General features: G+C 34.6%; 1 protein-coding gene and 1 pseudogene across 3 annotated transcripts in view; one reads left to right on the top strand and one right to left on the bottom strand.

Moving 5' to 3' along the window:
• The window catches only part of FUT8 (fucosyltransferase 8), a 335016-nt gene that overhangs the window by 196375 nt on the left and 119814 nt on the right, over window positions 1-18827 (bottom strand). The window lies entirely within an intron of this gene.
• Window positions 1023-1451, top strand: LOC309803180 (eukaryotic translation initiation factor 1A, X-chromosomal-like; annotated as a pseudogene). The gene has a single exon. The product of its transcript is annotated as a eukaryotic translation initiation factor 1A, X-chromosomal-like (transcript).

Raw genomic sequence — 18827 nt, 5'->3', positions numbered from 1 at the left:
GATTGACATATAGACACTAATATGTATAAAATAAATAACTAATAAGAACCTGCTGTATAAAAAATAAAATCCCCCCCAAAATTTGCAGTCCTCATATTAATTACCTGAAATATTTGAACTGATTTATATCTTCCTCCTTCATATCTCCCCTCTTTTTGTTTTAATTGGCATCTGTGGCCCACTCTCTCCCAGTTTTCCTCCACCTGATTCCCCATTCTCATCACCTTTGCTTATTTCCCCTCAACTCTCTGACCTCTGAACTCTGGAGTGTTTTCTACGTAGACTCATCTCTAAGTTGAATTTACTCTCACAGCTTTCAATACCATCATATACTGATGAATCTTATATTTATGATCCCAGTCTCAGCCATGACCCCCAAATTCAAAAAAAAAAAGAAAAAAAAGGAAAGACTGGTGAGGTCAGAGCACAGAAAGGCCAAAGCAGCAATTATTTGGTGGGGGTGGGGGGAGTGGGGGAGGTAAGTCCTGAAGTCAGAGAGCAATGCAAAGACCAAATTTTTTAAGGGGAGTGGAGGGGAATTTCCACTTAAATTTTACCTGAATACCAATTTGCATATGCAAATTAAGGTTGAGCAAAAACAACTTCTGGGAAAGAATAATTGCCAGGTAATAAAAGGTGAATAATTCCCAGCTTACACAGGGCCAGGAATCATCCATGTTCTCACAAACAAGATAAAAAGTCCTCATTGAATCCTTGGGACATTCAGTAAAGACACAAGCAGAGAGGTGCACCCTAGTAATAAGGCTAAGAAAGCGTAAGAGTAAAGATTACTCTATACCTGCCCCCAGAAAACGTTAAGAATATTAACATACACAGAAAGGGAAGAGGCAAGAAAAGAATTTTGATGCTGCTAAGTATGTCTTAGAAAAGCTCAGTCTCAAAACTCTCCCACACACGTGGTTCCATAATTACCATGTGCTACTTTGTCCTGTGTGCCACTCAAAAGAGCAGCTGCCACTGCCACCACAGGAAAGGAATTTGAGATGCTGGGAAGCATTGCCATGCCCAAGAATAAAGGTAAAGAAGGTAAAAACAGATGCAAGGGTAAGAAAGAAAATGAATCCAAAAAAGGTTGTGTGTAAAGCATATGAATAAGAGTATGCTCAGGTAATCAGAATGTTGGGAAATGAATGAGTAGAAGCAATGTGCTTTGATGTGTAAAGAGGCTATGCCATATCAAAGGAAAAATGAGGAAAATGGTTTAAATAAATACCTCAGATATCTTATTGGTTGGTCTGCCTGACTATCAGGATAACAAAGCTAATGTAATTTCAAAATACAATGCAGATAAAGCTATAAGTCTGAAGGCATATGGCAAGCTTCCAAAACATGCTAAAATCAATGAAGAAGATATATTTGGTGCTGGAAATGATGATACAATCCATTTTGCTGATACTGGAGATGATGATAAAGACCATGATGATATATAAATTGAACTCACTGTTTTACATTCCAAGTTTCCAAGATGATATGGCTTCCTTTTCCTTGAGAAAGTTAATGAGACTTCTGTGTAGCTTTGCAATTTTATATTGGCATCCCTTTCCTAAATGAATACATGAACTCCTGATGCTCACATACTCTTAGTAGCAGTTCTTTGGTCTTCCTGATTATTCCCTCATTAGATAAAACTCTGACACATTTTAACAGATAACTTTAAGAAGTGAGCTTTTATAGAACCCAAGTATGTCTGATTCCAAAGTCCTATTTTCTTAAATGTAACTTCCTTAAAAAAAAAAAAAGAATAGTCTACATGAGTGGTATATTAGAAGATTAATGAGAAAATCCCAATATGCAAGAGAAAATGTTTGAGAATACTGTAACTGAAATAACAGCTTCTGTCTTACAGATAAGAAAACCAGGGCAATTAAAAGGAAATAAAGGGGGAGGGTCACACAGCAAGCAAGGGTCAAACAGGAATTTCAACCCAGTTATTTGAGTCCAGATTCTACTGCAAGGAGGTTTTCCACAGCAAGTATCTTCCCATGTCTAGACCATTCATCTAAACAAAGGATCCCCTATCAATAGTTAGAATAAGAGGGCTTCCCTGGTGGTGTAGTGGTTGAGAGTCCACCTGCCGATGCAGGGAACACGGGTTCGTGCCCCGGTCCGGGAAGATCCCACATGCCACAGAGCGGCTGGGCCCTGAGCCATGGCCGCTGAGTCTGCGTGTCCGGAGCCTGTGCTCCGCAACGGGAGAGGCCACAACAGTGAGAGGCCCGCGTACAGAAAAAAAAAAAAAAAAATAGCTAGAATAAGAGAGAAAATCATTGCCATCACAAGAATGCTACCATAATGAACAGTGACCTTTAGAAGAATCATTCTTCCTCAAGAGCTCTCTTGTTTTCCACCTAAGAAGACCTTTGGGGGCTTCTCTGGTGGCGCAGTGGTTGAGAGTCTGCCTGCTAATGCAGGGGACACGGGTTCGAGCCCTGGTCTGGGAGGATCCCACATGCCGCGGAGCAACTAGGCCCGTGAGCCACGACTACTGAACCTGCGTGTCTGGAGCCTGTGCTCCGCAACAAGAGGCCGCGATACTGAGAGGCCCACGCACCGCGATGAAGAGTGGCCCCCACTTGCCACAACTAGAGAAAGCCCTCGCACAGAAACGAAGACGCAACACAGCAAAAATAAATTAATTAATTAATAAAAACTCCTACCCCCAACATCTAAAAAAAAAAAAAAAGAAGACCTTTGAAGCTCTAAATATCTTAGCAGTATGAACTTAATTAAAAAAAAATAAGGATTCCTCCAAAACTTCCCCTCGTCATTCATGAATTCAAGCATAGTTATTCACTGGCCCACTGCCTACCATGTGTTTGGCACTATACTGAGTACCAAGGATACAATGATGAGCAAGACAGAGACAGTCTTTCCCCACTGTTTTAGTGGACCTTAGAATCTACTGGGAAAGAAAAAGTGAAAGAAATAATTACACAATTAATTTCTTAGGTTTCTAAATATTCTGAGCCTGTACCCAACACAGGGCTTTTGAATTTCCTGTCTGAAACACACTGGCCCAAATACCCACCATAGTTCTTTCCTCATCAAATTCAGTGTCACCCTCTCAGTGAAACCTTCCCTGACCATTCTATATAAAAATGGTACACTCCCCACTCTGACACTCCCTATTACCTTCCTTAATGCAGTCACCTTTCTCTAGAACATTTATCACCATCTGACATACATATTTGTTTAGTTTCTTTCTCTCTACAAGTGTATAAGCTCCATGAGATCAATAATTTCTATTTTGTTGACTGGTATCACTCAGAATCTAGAACAGTGCCTATAATATAGCAGACACTTAATAAATATTGCTGAATAATAAATAAATGAGTACAATAAAGGAAAGTATGAGTATTATGAGAAGGCATTCATTTCATTTAGACTAACGTACACAATGTTATTATCCAAATACATGTCTTCTATAACAAAATACCAATTATAAATTCTATCTATCATTCATGTATATGGTATTAATTTAGGCATTGTTTCAGTTTTTCTATAATTCCTTTTTTTATAAATTACTTTTAAACATTTTAAAGTATTTACAATAGAATGACTTACTGCTAAAAAGCTTAATATTTTTATACTAGAAGAGAGTCAACATCTAACAAAATAATTTATTCTCCATTCTATAAACTAGCTCACCTTAAAAAATGGAGACAAGATGAAATGTACCATTCTACCTGGATTTGATATTACCACATTCACTGAACTGGAATAAGCATCTTACTTTTCAGAAATAAAAAGTAAAAAAAAAAAAAAAAAAAAAAAAATGAGAGAGAGAGAAAGAAACGATCTAAAAAATCACCTTCTAAAGTTTATAGTTTGATGTCTTTGCTTTGTATGCTCAGTGTGAAGATTTTATACAATTACGGCACATAGCTAAATATTTAGGGAAAAAAATTGTTTCAAATTTAGCATATCACAGTCCAAGGGACTTTGTGGCCTGACAAAAAGTCTGATTTTGAAGAGGAATAATACTTTCATTTATACCTAAATAATGTTAACCCAAATGTTAACCTTAAAAGGTTAACATGATCATTTAAACAATTATTTAACAATATCATTTAAAAAAGATAAACAGACCCTGAGACAAGTTTTCATATTCAATCACATATCATTTGGAACTCCAATAACTAGAGTCAACATAATCCTCCAAAGGATTAAAAAAAAGTAAAGTTGCTACAGTATTTCTAATAAAATGAGTTTGTTACAAACAATCTATGTGTAGAATGGAACATTTTTCATGAGTCCATTAATTTCTCCTGATACAAACACAAGTTATTGGAAGAAATTAAGAAAACAGTCATGAAGTATCAATATGATCTGCATGACTATACTTTGAAAGTATATATTCTTATACTGAGAATATTGATGAGATGTAATCAGGACTCCCAAAATCCATATGTTCTCTCCCCTAATTAAGAAACTTAGAAGTCATACTAAGCAAAGGAGAGGGCAAAAACAAATCTTCAGATATACAATGCAGTTCAATATAATATCTATTAATAACTACATCCAAACTAAGTTTTCATATACATAAAAAACCTAAGAATTTTCTCAGTTCTCCACCATCTAATTATGTAGACATTCCTCAAAGTATCTACAAAACAAAATTAAAATTACTACTAAATATTTTTCAACCATTACATACATTAAAGAAACATTATTGTTCATTCTAAAACTATACCTTCTGAGAGTTAACAGTAAATGTTAAATGTAATCATTTCCTTCTGGTTAATTATATTCTTCCAGAAACAAAATGCAGAATTCCTTAGATAGATTTTTTACATTTACAGGACAATGGACCATCAACCAGTAACTATGTTTACTGATACAGATATTAAGTTTAAAAACATTTTTTTAAAAATCAATTTATCCCAAACATTTAAAATTAGCTTATTTTTAAATAGTCACTGCAAAACAAAAGACAGAAATACATAAAGATAAAGGAAAGATCACAGGAAACTTACCTCCTAGAAAAAAGAATTCCTTATTACCATTTCTCCACCATCTCAAGATATTTTACACAAATGTAAATAATCTTAGATTAAAGGAATCATTCATACATCCTATTCTACAGCCTACTTTGCTTAATTTGACATTAGGTAAAGAACATCTTTTATGTTAGCCAACATACATCTATGTATGTCATCATTTTTAAGGGCTCCAGTGTATTACATTCTATGTATTACCATAACAAAATCATTTTTCCTATTAATAGATATTTTATTCGTTTCCATTTTTTAAATGAAATATCTCAAATACAATGAACAGCACACTCCACACTTCTTCACTAAAATGCCCCTTACCCCCAAATTCTTCTCCACAATACAGAAATTCATTTATTCAAATTATTTTTTTTTAATTAATTAATTTATTTATTTTTTGCGGTACGCAGGTCTCTCACTGTTGTGGCCTCTCCCGTCACGGAGCATAGGCTCTGGACGCGCAGGCTCAGCGGCCATGGCTCACGGGCCCAGCCACTCCGTGGCATGTGGGATCTTCCCGGATTGGGGCACGAACCTGTGTCTCCTGCATCGGCAGGCGGACTCTCAACCACTGCGCCACCAGGGAAGCCCTATTCAAATTATTTTTAAGAGCCTATTATGTCCTACTCACTGTTCCAGGCAATCTAAGTTCCATGAGTGTAGGTACTGATTCTATTTTATTCATTGCTTTGTTTCCAGTGTTTAGTGGAGTGTCTGGTACATAGTAGACTTTCATATATGTGCTGAATGAATGATCATCCTTGTTCATTCATCCTTCCTCACTTCTACAATTATCTCCTTTTTTTTAAGATTTAACTTTGAAATTAGTTCTTTCATTTTTTTTGCCCTACAAAGTAATAAGCCTATAAACGTCTTCACCACTCAGCATTCAGGATCTCTACTGGGAGTCAAGAAAATAAATGTGGAGGAAAAAAAGTAGTGTTACAATGTTACCTCTTGGAAACTCTGCTCAGCTGTGTTTAAAATTCTCAAAGTTCCTTTTTTGAACTTCAAAACACCATCCAAAGGAAACGTGAATATAACAGCTGGTTGTAGGTCTTCCTTTGGTCTGGTCTTGCTAACATTTCAGTGGAAAAAGAGTAGTATCCAAAAGGTCCAGCTGGTGCACCCAGAAAAACCTTAAAAATCCAACTAAACTGAAAAATTATCACTGAATTCACAAAAGATTAATTTTGCTTTTCCAGAAAAAATACTCTGAGAGAGGGAAAAATACCACTGAAACATCAAAACACACTAAAATGTTTTTATTCCAATCAAATTTTGGTCTTTTAAATTATTATGAAATAGATCTGTTGAGAAACCTCTAGACATACTAATTCTGTTTTCTATCATCTGGAAATCCAGGTACTATAGGGATTAAATTAGAATCATAAGTCTGGAAAGAACCTTCTGCATTTTACTCACTTACACTTAAGGCTTTTTACATGCATAAGAAATATATCCACAACAAAAATTTGTCCAACTCAAGGTAGAGGTGGAGATAGGAGATTAAGTCAGAGTTAAGGTAAGAGCTTGGACAAAAAGATATAAGTCATTCGAAGGATGTTGTTATTGGAAAAGACTATTTTGGAGAGTGTCATGATCCAACTTCCATTTTAGTATGATCACTCCAAAATTTAGGCTTGAATGTTAAATGCATGTGTTAAATACACATGCTTGAATGGAACATGCTTGTCGATTATGGCCATGTATTTTGCCTCTTAACTGGTTAGGATGACATGCAAAAATCTTAGCGTGAGAGGATGCTGGTTTGGATCAGATTGTGAACATCTCTTCAGCTTCAAAAAGTATATGCTACCAGTTTGTTGTGTTTTCATAAACACACCCTATTATTCTCATTAGATTGTAAGTTCTTCAGAAATAGTACCATGGTTTTATTACTCTTTATATCCCCAATACACAGTAAGTATTCAATAAATATTATCTTTATATCGCTTAGAATACACAACAGGTATTCAATAAATATTCACTGATATCAGTGAAAATACAGATATTCATGTAGCCCATTCAAAGAGAACTTCATTACCTCAGATATATTTAAATGTTAAAATATATGTAAAAATACATGACCACAGTTGAACAGACATTTGCACACCAATGTTCATAGCAACATTATTCACAACTGCCAAAAGGTAGAAACAACCCAAATGTCCATTGACAGATAAATGGATAAACAAAATGTGGTATATGCATAAAACAGAATATTAGTCTTAAAAAGAATGAAATTCTGATACATGATACAACATGGATGAACCTTGAAGACACTATGCTAAGTGAAAGAAGTCCATCACAAAAGGACAAATGTTGTATGATTCAACTCACATAAGGAACCTAGAGTAGTCAAATTCAGAGACAGAATAGTGATTAAAGGGCCTGGGGGTCAGGGAGAATGCGGAGTAAATTTTTTTTTTCTTTTCATTATTTTGAATTTTTTACTGAGGTTTAGTTGATGTACAATACTATATAAATTTCAGGTATATAACATAGTGATTCACAATTTTTAAAGATTATACTCCACTTATAGTTATTATAAAATATCAGCTATATTTCCTGTGCTGTTCAGTACATCCTACAGCTTATTTTATACACAGTAGTTTATACCTCTTAATCCCCTAGACCCTATATTGTCCCTCCCCTCCACCATCCCTCTCCCACTAGTAACCACTAGTTTGCTCTCTATATCTGGGAGTCTGTTTCTTTTTGTTATATTCACTCGTTTATTTTTTAGATTCCACATATAAGTGACAACATTCAGTATTTGTCTTTCTCTGATTTATTTCACTTATCATAATATCCTCCAACTCCATCCATGTTGCCGCAAATGACAAAATTTCATTCTTTTTTATGGCTGAGTAGCATTCCAGTGTGTGTGTGTGGTGTGTGTGTGTGCACGTGCGAGCACACGCATACCATATCTTCTTTATCCATTCTTCTGTTGATGAACACTAAGGCTGCTTCCATATCTTAGCAATTGTAAATTATGCTGCTATGAACATTGCGGTGTATGTATCTTTTCGAATTAGTGTTTTCATTTTTTTTGGATATGTACCTAGGAGTAGAATTGCTGGGTCATATGGTAATTCTATTTTAAGTTTTTTGAGAAACCTCCATACTCTTTTCCACAGTGGCTGCAATTTATAATTCCCACCAACAGTGTATGAGACTTCTCTTTTCTCCACATCCTCACCAATATTTATTTGTATTCTTTTTGATGATAGCCATCCTGACAGGTTTGAGGTGATATTTCATTGAAGTTTTGATTTGCATTTCTCTGATAATTAACAATGTTGGGCATCTTTTCATGTGTCTGTTAGCCATCTATATGTCTTCTTTGGAAAAATATCTATTCAGACCATCTGCCCATTTTTTATAAGGTTGTTTGTATTTTTGATGTTGAGCTGTATGAGCTATTTATATATTTTGGATAGCAACCCCATGTTACAGGGGCTGGGGGTCAGGAAGAATGGGAAGTTAATATTTAATAGGTACAGAGTTTTATTCAGAATGATGAAAAAGTTCTAGAGATGGATAGTGGTGATGTTTGCACAACAATGGGAATATACTTAACACTATTGAATTATACACTTTAAATGGTTAAATGGTAAACTTTGTTCTGTATATTTTACCATAATAAAAAAGGAGAAAAATACATAAATCATATTACTTTATGAATGACTTGTCCAAATAATACCTTGTAAATGTACAATCACAGAATTCTAATTGTTCTTAACATTAAATTATTAAGAAAAATGTAGTTTAAATTATTACCCAGTTTTATACTGAAGTATCTGGCTTTTTTAAAAACAAACACAATACCCCCCCCACAAAAAAAAACCCAAAAAACAAAAACAAAAAAAATCCTTGAAGAAAATAAAGTTATTTTGATCTCAGCCATACACATAATGCATTTAATCTAACTCTGTAAATCCTTTGCTTTACAACAAAAATACTAAATGTGGCCATAATCAACATATCCATATGTCCCTAACATTCACACATAAATTCATATCCATTTTCTCAGCAGAAGCTTGTCTTCACTCAGTGTTTTTGCAATTCAGTTTTTATTGTATTTTCTTCTATTCTTTTTCTTGCAGGTAAAGACTATGCATGCAAAGACTATTCTCTACTTTGTGCAACATTTTCAGGGTTGTTAATAAGCATCTAATAAGGAGCTACATAACATCAAATAAAATGATAAACTGGGAATTCTTAAAAGTAATTAACACTGTGTATGCTAATTATTTCCTAAATTTTGGGAAATGTGTAAGAAAATAAGTTAAAGTTTACATTTACATGCATCTGATTACATACAAAAGCTGACTCAACTGCTACAGAATATAAAAGCAATAATATTTTGCTGCTGGTTTTTATAAAAGTGATTCATATTCATATAAACCTAACTGAAATTCATGGAATTATAACATCCTTAAAATACAAACTTCCCAGTTCGTCAATCTACAACCCTTCAATACAATATACCACATATAACATCCATTCCTATTCTGTGATTATGTCAAAGAAATTATACTGACTTAACACATAGCTAAGTTCGTCAATGTACAACCCTTCAATACAATATACCACATATACATCAATTCCTATTCTGTGATTATGTCAAAGAAATTATATTGATTTAACACATAGCTAAGTTCACCAGTAATACTGATCTAATTCATAACTCATTTAACATGATTCATTTATGAGTCTTGACCTTAATTTACCAACTAAAATTTAGTATTAAATTTTAATACTGGTTTATTATTCTTTCTCTGATAATTATCAAACCAGAAAATTTTCAGTACTGAATAATTTTCCAAGATCCATAAAACCATTACTGTACACTGAAGTCTCATTTTAAAATAAAGTCACCTAAGATAAAAAGAACAAAAGCAAAGAAATAGGTACATTCAAGTGTTTGGACCCCCTAACATAGTGCCCTACGTATATTCTTTCTACAAGTAGCTATTGGGTTGGCCATAAAGTGCCTTTGGTTTTTAAGTAAAAATAAAAGATATGTTTTCATTTTCACCAAGAACTTCATTGACCAACATATTCACCCTTTTGTTCCACTGCCTTCTGCCATTTTTCAGGCAACTTCATAATTCCATCTTCCCAAATCTTTTTATCATTTTGAGCAAAGAACTGTTCCAGGTGCCTTTTACAGTCTTCCAGGGAATTGAAACTTTTTCCATTAAAAGAACTTTGTAAAGACCGAAATAAATCACAATCCGAAGGTGCAATGTCTGGTGAATACGGTGGATGAATCAGAACTTCCCAGCCAAGCTCTAACAGTTTTTGCCTGGATATCAAAGAAACATGCGGTCTTGCATTATCCTGATGGAATACTATATGTTTTCTGTTGACTAATTCTGGATGCTTTTCGTAGAGTGCTGCTTTCAGTTGGTCTAATTGGGAGCAGTACTTGTTGAAATTAATCGTTTGGCTTTCTGCAAGAAGCTCATAATAGAGGACTCCCTTCCAATCCCACCATATACACAATATTACCTTCTTTGGATGAAGACCGGCCTTTGGTGTGGTTGGTGGTGGTTCACTTCGCTTGCCCCACGATGTCTTCCATTCCACATTATTGGACAGTATCCACTTTCATCGGCCGTCACAATTTGTTTTAAATATAGAACATTTTCATTACGTTTCAGTAGAGAATCACATGCAGAAATAGTCAAGAAGGTTTTTTCGCTTAACTTATGTGGAACCCAAACATCAAAGTGATTCACATAACTAAGCTGGTGCAAATGATTTTCAGTGCTTGATTTGGATATTTTGAGTATTGATATTTTGAGTTGGCTATCTCCTGCATGGTATAACATTGATTGTTCTCAATTAATGTCTCGATTTGATCGCTATCAACTTCAACTGGTCTACTCGACCATGGAGCACGGTCCAGCGAGAAATCTCTAGCACAAACCGTCACAAATCACTTTTGACATGTTCGATCAATCACAGCACCTTCTCCATACACTGCACAAATCTATTTATTGCGTTTCAGTTGTGTTTTTACCTTTCTTGAAATAATAGAGCATCATATGCCGAAAATGTTGTTTTCCTTCCATCTTCAATATTAAAATGGCTACACAAAAATTCACCAATTTTGATAAGTCTTTTTTTAAATGCACACTGATATGACAGCTGTCATATACAATCTAACAAAATTGTTTCGAATGAAGTTAAAGACAACTAAGCACTATTAGAGCCATCCTAAGGAAAAAACCAAATGAACCTTTTGGTCAACCCAGTATTTCAAGCGAAAATAAATGCTTCAATCCATAATTTCCCTACTTTCCCAATGAATTATATTAAGCAAAAATTAAGTAAGCTAGTGTATAGAGTCCTCCCATTAAAAAAACAAAACAAAACCTAGAGATTAACTTTTACTTATTACATTCCTCCTACTATATATTCTTTTGGACTATATATTTTGGACACAAAAGATCTAACCAGTAAAACTCACATATTTATAAAAGTTTTTAGCAATTTAACATTCAGATTTAGATTCAACAAAAACCTCCTAGACTATATGAGGAAATGAATTACAACCACAACTTTACAACATGAGTATTAATGATCTTATGTCAAAGGAAAATTAGACCTGGAGAGACAAAATAATTTGATTTTACAATGATCTCACGACAAGTAACTAGTGAATTCAAGGACTGGAATCCAGATATTACTACTGATGCTGAAAGGAACTAGGAGGAGAAGTAACACTGGTGCATGCCAAATATGAGCCGGGCACTTAGCATGCATTTCCTCAATTAACTCTTACCAGTGCTTTGTAAGGTAGGCACTATCTTCATTTTGAAGATGAGGAAACTGAGGTAAGAAATGATTTGACTTGATCAAGGTTTGTACAGCTAGTCAGCAGCTAAGACAGGACAGAAACCATGAGATTACACATTGATAGATTCTGTCCTCAAACCACTACTTGTGATCCAAGTAGGAAAGTTCATTTGATGTATTTTATTTTTGTGTTTGTTTTGGTTTGATTTGGTTTGGTTTTTAATTCTACAGAGAAGGGAACAATTTCACTGAATCCATTTTAACAAGATTTCTAAATCCTGTCTATGTTATTAATCCCTGTAGTGTCGCTATCATAAGTCTGCCAGACAGACAAATGATAACAATGAATATTCTCTCCCTTTACAAATTCTCCCCTGTCCTTTCTCATCTGCTTCTGCTCTTCCTCTAGATCAGGGGTCCCCAACCCCCGGGCCACGTACTGGTACTGGTCTGTCAGTAGAAAAACTGTCTTCCATGAAACCAGTCCCTGGTGCCAAAAAGTTTGGAGACCATTGCTCTAGATCACTCAAAAGAATATGGATACCTAGAGGTCTATTATTCAGGAGCAAAGGTCAATAATTATCAAATACTGGCCAGGGCATGAGGGATTCATATTTCACAGTTTTCAAATTTTGCTACATGGAACCAAAGTGGTGTAGGAGGTATTCCTTCCTTGAGGTAAGAAAAATGTTTAAGTATTTTTAAAAATCAAAGTTTTAAAATTCTTACTCTAAAATATATAAGAGGTAGAGGTGAGGTAGGTGACAATTTGTTGTATTTTTAAAAATGAGTTCCTCATCTTTCTTCTTTCTGATCACATATTTATGATGTGAATCCTACTAAAAAAATTTAAAACTAAAAAGAACTTGCATATTCCCTGTTGTTGTTGGATTATAGATGTCAATCATTTCCAGTTGATTGATGCTGCTTCTGGGTTCAGATATGTCCTTACCGATTTTCTGCTACATCTGTCCATTTCTGACAGAGGAGAGTTGAGGTATCACCTACTACAATTGTGGACTGATCTACTTCTTTTTGCAGTTCTGCTGGTTTTTGCATCACATATTTTGACGACCTGTTGTTAGGTGCATATACATTAAGGATTGTTATGTCTTCTTAAAGAATTATCATTATATAATGCTCCTATTTATCCTTGAAAATCTTCCTTGCTCTGCAGTCTGCTCTGTCTGAAACTAATATAGTTAATTACATCAGCTTCCTTTTGATCAGTGTTAGCATGGTATATCTTTCTCCACCCCTTTAATTTTAATCTATATGTGTCTTCATATTTAAAGAGAGTTTCTGTACACAACACACAGTTGGGTCTTGACTTTTGATCCAATCTGACAGTCTGTCTTTTAGTGTATTTAAACCACTGCTATTTAAAGCAACTATTGATATACTTGGGTTAATATCTACCATATTTGTTACTGTTTCCTACTCATTGCTTTTGTTCTTTGTTCCTGTTTCTGTCTTCCACTCTTTTTCTGTCTTTTGTGGTTTTAATTGAGCATTTTATGATTCCATTGTGTCTCTTTTCTTAGTATGTCAATTACACTTTTTTAAAAACTTTTTTTAATGGTTGCCCTAAAGTTTGCATTATACATTTCCAAATAATCCAAGTCCACTTTCAAATAACACTATACCACTTCATATGTAGTGCAAGTACCTTATAAAAGAATATTCCTAATTTCTTCCTCCCAACCCTTGTATCGTCATCATTCATTTCACTTATATATGATCTATAATCACTGAATACATTGTTGCTACTATTATTTCAAATAAATTATGTTATCTGTTAGATCTATTAAGAAAAAGAAAAGTTTTTATTCAAGCTTCACTTATTCTTTCTCTAATCTTCTTCTTCTTTTTTAAGGTAGATACAAGTTTCTGGCCTATATAATTTCCCTTCTCTGAAGAACTTCATTTAACATATCTTGCAAAGCAGGTCCACTAGCAACAAATTCTCTAAATTTTTGTTTGCCTGAAAAAGTCTTTACTCTCCTTCACTTTTGAAGGATAATTTTACAGGATACAGAATTCTAGATTGTTGGTTTTTCCTCTCAACACTTTAAATATTCACCCCACTCTCTTCCTGTTTTCATAGTTTCTGAATAGAAGGCCTCTGTACCTAAGGTAATTCTTTCTCCTTTGGTTTCTTTCAAGATTATTTTCTGTATCTTTGATTTCCTGCAATTTGAATACGATATCCCTAGACAAAGCTTTTGGGGCACTTATCTTGCCTGGCATTCCCTGAACCTCCTAGATCTGTGGTTTAGAGTCTGACATTAATTTGGGGAAATTCTCTGTCATTATTCTTGTTTCTTTTTCTCCTTCTGGTATTTTCATTATGCATATGTTGCACCTTTTGTAGTTGTCCTACAGTCCTTGGATATTTTTTCTTTTTTCCATTCTTTTTTCTCTTTGCTCTTCAGTTTTAGAAGTTTCTACTGATATATCCTTAAGCTCAGAGATATTCTTTCCTCAGCCATGCCCAGTCTAATAATGAACCCATCAAAGCCATCCTTCATTTCTGTTACAGCTTTTTATCTCAAGCACTTCTTTTTTACCCTTTATTAGATTTTCTATCTCTACTTATATTATTCATCTGTTCTTGCATGTTGTCTACTTTCTCCATTAGTGCTCTTGGCATATTAATCATAGTTGTTCTAAATTCCTGGTCTCATAATTCCAATATTCCTGACACACCTGAGTCTGATCCTGATGCTTGCTCTGTCTCTTTAAACTGTGGTTTTTGCTTTTTAGTATAGTATGCCTTGTAATTTTTTTGTTGGAAGTCAGATATGATGCACTGGGTAAAAGGAACTGTAACGAATAGGAATTTACTAATGTGGTTAAGGTGTGGAGGGGAGTAGAAGCATTCTACAGTGCAATGGTTAGGCCTGCGCCCCCCAAGCTGTGAACTTCACAAGTTCGTTTCAGTCCTATGCTCCCCTCCTAGGTGGAACAGGATGGCTACAGGGGACTGGAATGGGGTATTTCTCTCCCCACCATGTGGAAGGCTACAGTTGGGTATTTCCCTTCCTCCAGGTCAGTGGGTCTCTGATAACACCTTAATAGATTAGGCCCTGGTAAAATACTTTCTCTTGATAGCAGATCTTGTTAAGAAAAACAAGATGCCTTGGCATATTTCAAAATGGTTACTCTTCCCTCCCCCTGCAGGAAGCACCTCTCCTATACTCACTGTGAGGACCTGGTAGAGCTCCTAGAAGCAAAATCATGAAAGTGTGGGGGGCTCCCTATGACTGGGTCCCCCTGGAGTTTTTACCTCAGGCTTGTCCACATGGAGTCTCCCCTAATTTTTTAATCACACTTTAGATTTTCCTACCCAGTAGTGTTCCCTTGGGGTTTTTGCTAGGGCAAGTTGTCGTTCTCTATATTTGCCTGTCTGTCTCTCTAATTTGAGAGCAGTGGTTTGCCCTGTGACCTCACTTCTGTGATGGATCTAAGAAGAGTTGTTGATTTTTCAGTTTGTTCAGTTTTTCACTTGTGGTTAGGATGGAGTGATGACTTCTAAGCTCCTTACATGCCAGATCAGAAACAAAACAAAACAAAATCCATTTTCAATTTTTACCTTTTAACTAACTGATAGAGTGATATATAACGCTCTTATGATATTAGGGAGAGAAGGAACAAATGGAGATCTAAATTTATCTCAATGGCACACGAATTACCTAAAATATGATTATTCATAGTGTTTACCCTATAAATAATACTAAAATGCAAATTATTAAACAATACACTTCATCGTTTCTTTCTGAAATAATGAAAACACATAGATGAATATCGTAGGTTATCGTTTAGATCCCGCATCATTATTACAAACTAAAATATTTCCTAAATGAACACTTGATTAAATTTCCATAAGAACTTAAAAAAAAATCTATCAATAAGTACTGCAATGGACTGGTTATCCCTACTGTTCAATTGCAGAAAAATAAAGCCTGTTTCTTATTCCTAAAGTAGCATTATAATGTCTTCTAAACAAATTTAAGTTTTAAGATTCTTCCCCTGAGGGAAAAGAAAAATCAGTAGAAAGCTAAGATGTGTATGTGAAATTTGACATTTGGATGCCAATTCCCAACATTTTCTATTGCCATGAAATTAACCTTTATCAATATTACTTTACTTAGAAAATCTTAGTCAACTGTGCTATCTGCTGTTCTTATAAGCAAGAAATAACAGCTAATTTTTTTTTCCAAATCACACTGTAAAACAGCTCATTACTTTTTATATCACTGACTTAAATTGTATTCAACTTGAGTTTTAACATACTTAATAAGACTCCAAACACAGCAAGAATATCAGAATGGCCAAACCCAAGGGAACATATTAGCAGTATCTTCGCTTTACATAAATGTAAATTTTATTTTATTATTATTCCCACATCTGTGACGCATTAGGTACAACAGACATTTCTGAGCCCTTTGTACAGTGACAGATGGTGAACCATTACAAAATTAGGAGCAAGCATTACATCTTAAGGAATTATTAATAATGTTATTTATATTAATAATTGTTAATAATATTATTAATTACAAAATTAGGAGTGAGCATAACATCTTAAGGAATTATTAATAATGTTATTATCCTTCATTCAGAGGGTAACTACAGAGTTGGACATATAATTTTCCTAGGAGGATCATGAGGAATTAGAGTGAGATATACGGAAAATGGTAATAGGGATAGCCACAAAAAGAACTGGGAAAAGAGACCACCCAGTAATAAGTGAAAGATTATATAAACACTCTTAGAAAAAAGAAAATCTACCCAAAAAAGGACTGTCAAATGAGAATGAAGATGGATGCTTGTGAAAAATGGAAAAGAATGCTCTAAAAGTTTCACTTTTAATTTGCTGAATATAAAATATATTCCTGAGACCCCACATTCCTGAAACCCCAAAACAAAGTCAATGTCTAAGTAAAACTGAGACTTAGTACCTGACATAGTTTCTAGCTAAAGTAATCACCAACAAAATGGATCCAATTATGGCAGTTTACAAGAGATAAAGAAATGAAAACATCAAAAGCAAAAAACAAAAAATATTAAGGCTATCTAGTCATGTCAGGGGGTTATATATGTAAAAATAAACTATTCAGCTGAGAATGGCTATGTAAAAGGGACAAGATAGCCTAGCAGACAGAGCACAGAACATAGTCCTGCTCCAAAAAACTGTTGTATGATTTTTTGAAAGTCATCATATCATCTCTAGAGCTGAAATAATGTAGACTCAGTGGAATCTTTTGAGGAATAACGATATGACATAAATAAATAATACAGTGTTTTCTGGGTGAGAAAACACTACCTAAAGAGAAAAGGGTTTTCTAATCTTTTAAAAGAGACAATTTTGATTTATTTACAAAGTTACTTAAATATTAAGTGTGAAAAATGGCTTACCTTTCTTCACATAAGAAGATGACGAAATCACATATTTCCAATGGAAGATATTATTGCTTGAATCTGGGTCACTAAAATTACCAACTGTTTAAAATGAGACAAAAGAAAGCAGTAACATTAATTATCTACAACTATACATTTTCTTTGTTGTTAACATGAAACTTACTTACACTAAACCTCAAGGCCCCTCAGGCCTTGAAGAGATTTATGTCCCTAGGTTTGAACTCTCCAGGGAAATCTTTGAAGCAAAGATTGGACAAATAGTTAAAACTATTTAAACAATTCCTGTTCACGAAATGTAAATGGTTTTCTTAACTAACAAAAATTTAGTATTTACTGTTATCACCTTACTTTAATCCTTTTTCCCTAAAATTAAAGTCCAGCTAACATAAAAAGGCCTCACTGTTGTTGTTGTTGTTGTTTTTAAAAAGGTGGGTGGGGGGGAATATTCAAACAGCTTCAAGGACAAAAAGCATGTTCTAGACCAGCTCTTATTTACAGTTCCTCATCTAGAATTCAACTAACATCCAACTGCAGCAATCAGCCAAGCTTGGCAAATTAAAATAACAGTAATTTTGACAGATTATCTTCTATAAATATTCAAATATGGACGTTTGTGTGCATGCAAGGGTCTCTATATGCCAATCAAAATGCTTTGTTTAGGATCCTAAAATTGAGCATTTTTTCACCCCTCATTTCTGTAGGGGTGCCCTGAATCCTTAACTTTCATTTTAACTCTTTCACCTCAACCGATAAAGAGGCCAATTATTTCAATTCCGTGACCTGAACTGTATTATCTACAGCCTGAATTTTAAAAATTTAAGAGTAACATTCATAAAAAGAACCACAAGACAGAAACAAAGAACCTAGGATCTTAAAAATCTAGGTCTGTAAAGACAAAAGGAAAGATCCAGGAACTGGGGGCAGTGGGGATGAGGGAGGTAGGCAGAGGATCTTGAAGGATGGCAACTGAATAACTTTTTAGTCATGTGATCAGGTAGGCCTTGGTAAAGTAAAATCCAAATGTAAAGAGCAATTAACAACTTCATAAATTTGGGCTTGTATGCAAAGTTCAATTAAGGTGGACTACCATTTATTTGGCTCAAGGAAAAAAGATCCTGTGCTTTGATGACAACCTGAAGTACATCAAAGTGTCAAAAGTGGAAAAATGCATTTAGTATGAAATTCAAACCAAATTTTTAAAATCCATAGATAGCCCTATTTAATCAAGAATAATGGCTTTAATGAACACAAGCTATCTGATGCATGAATTTTCTAATTGTCCTCCTATCCTATCTCCCATTAGTTTCCCTTAAACATATACACAATTACTAAAAAGCCTCAGACGTTCCAGGAAAACTACAAGTGACTGGCATGCCTCTGTGTCTAGAGCAGCATCAAAATTATGGAAGAAAAGTCAACCTATTCCGAGGCACTGCCCTTCTAGTGCCACCTGGAAAGAAACAGCTATAAATACCTCTACTAAAATTGCTCAAAATATTTCTAGAAAGTGGGCTTGCAAGAAACTCTTACTTAATGATCCACTCCATTCAACCACCCAAAACCAGGTCCAAC

This window comes from Mesoplodon mirus (genome assembly GCF_964341445.2).
Source record: "Mesoplodon mirus genome assembly, chromosome: 4".
NCBI lineage: Eukaryota > Metazoa > Chordata > Mammalia > Artiodactyla > Ziphiidae > Mesoplodon > Mesoplodon mirus.
This window is presented reverse-complemented; position numbering and strand designations above follow the sequence as displayed.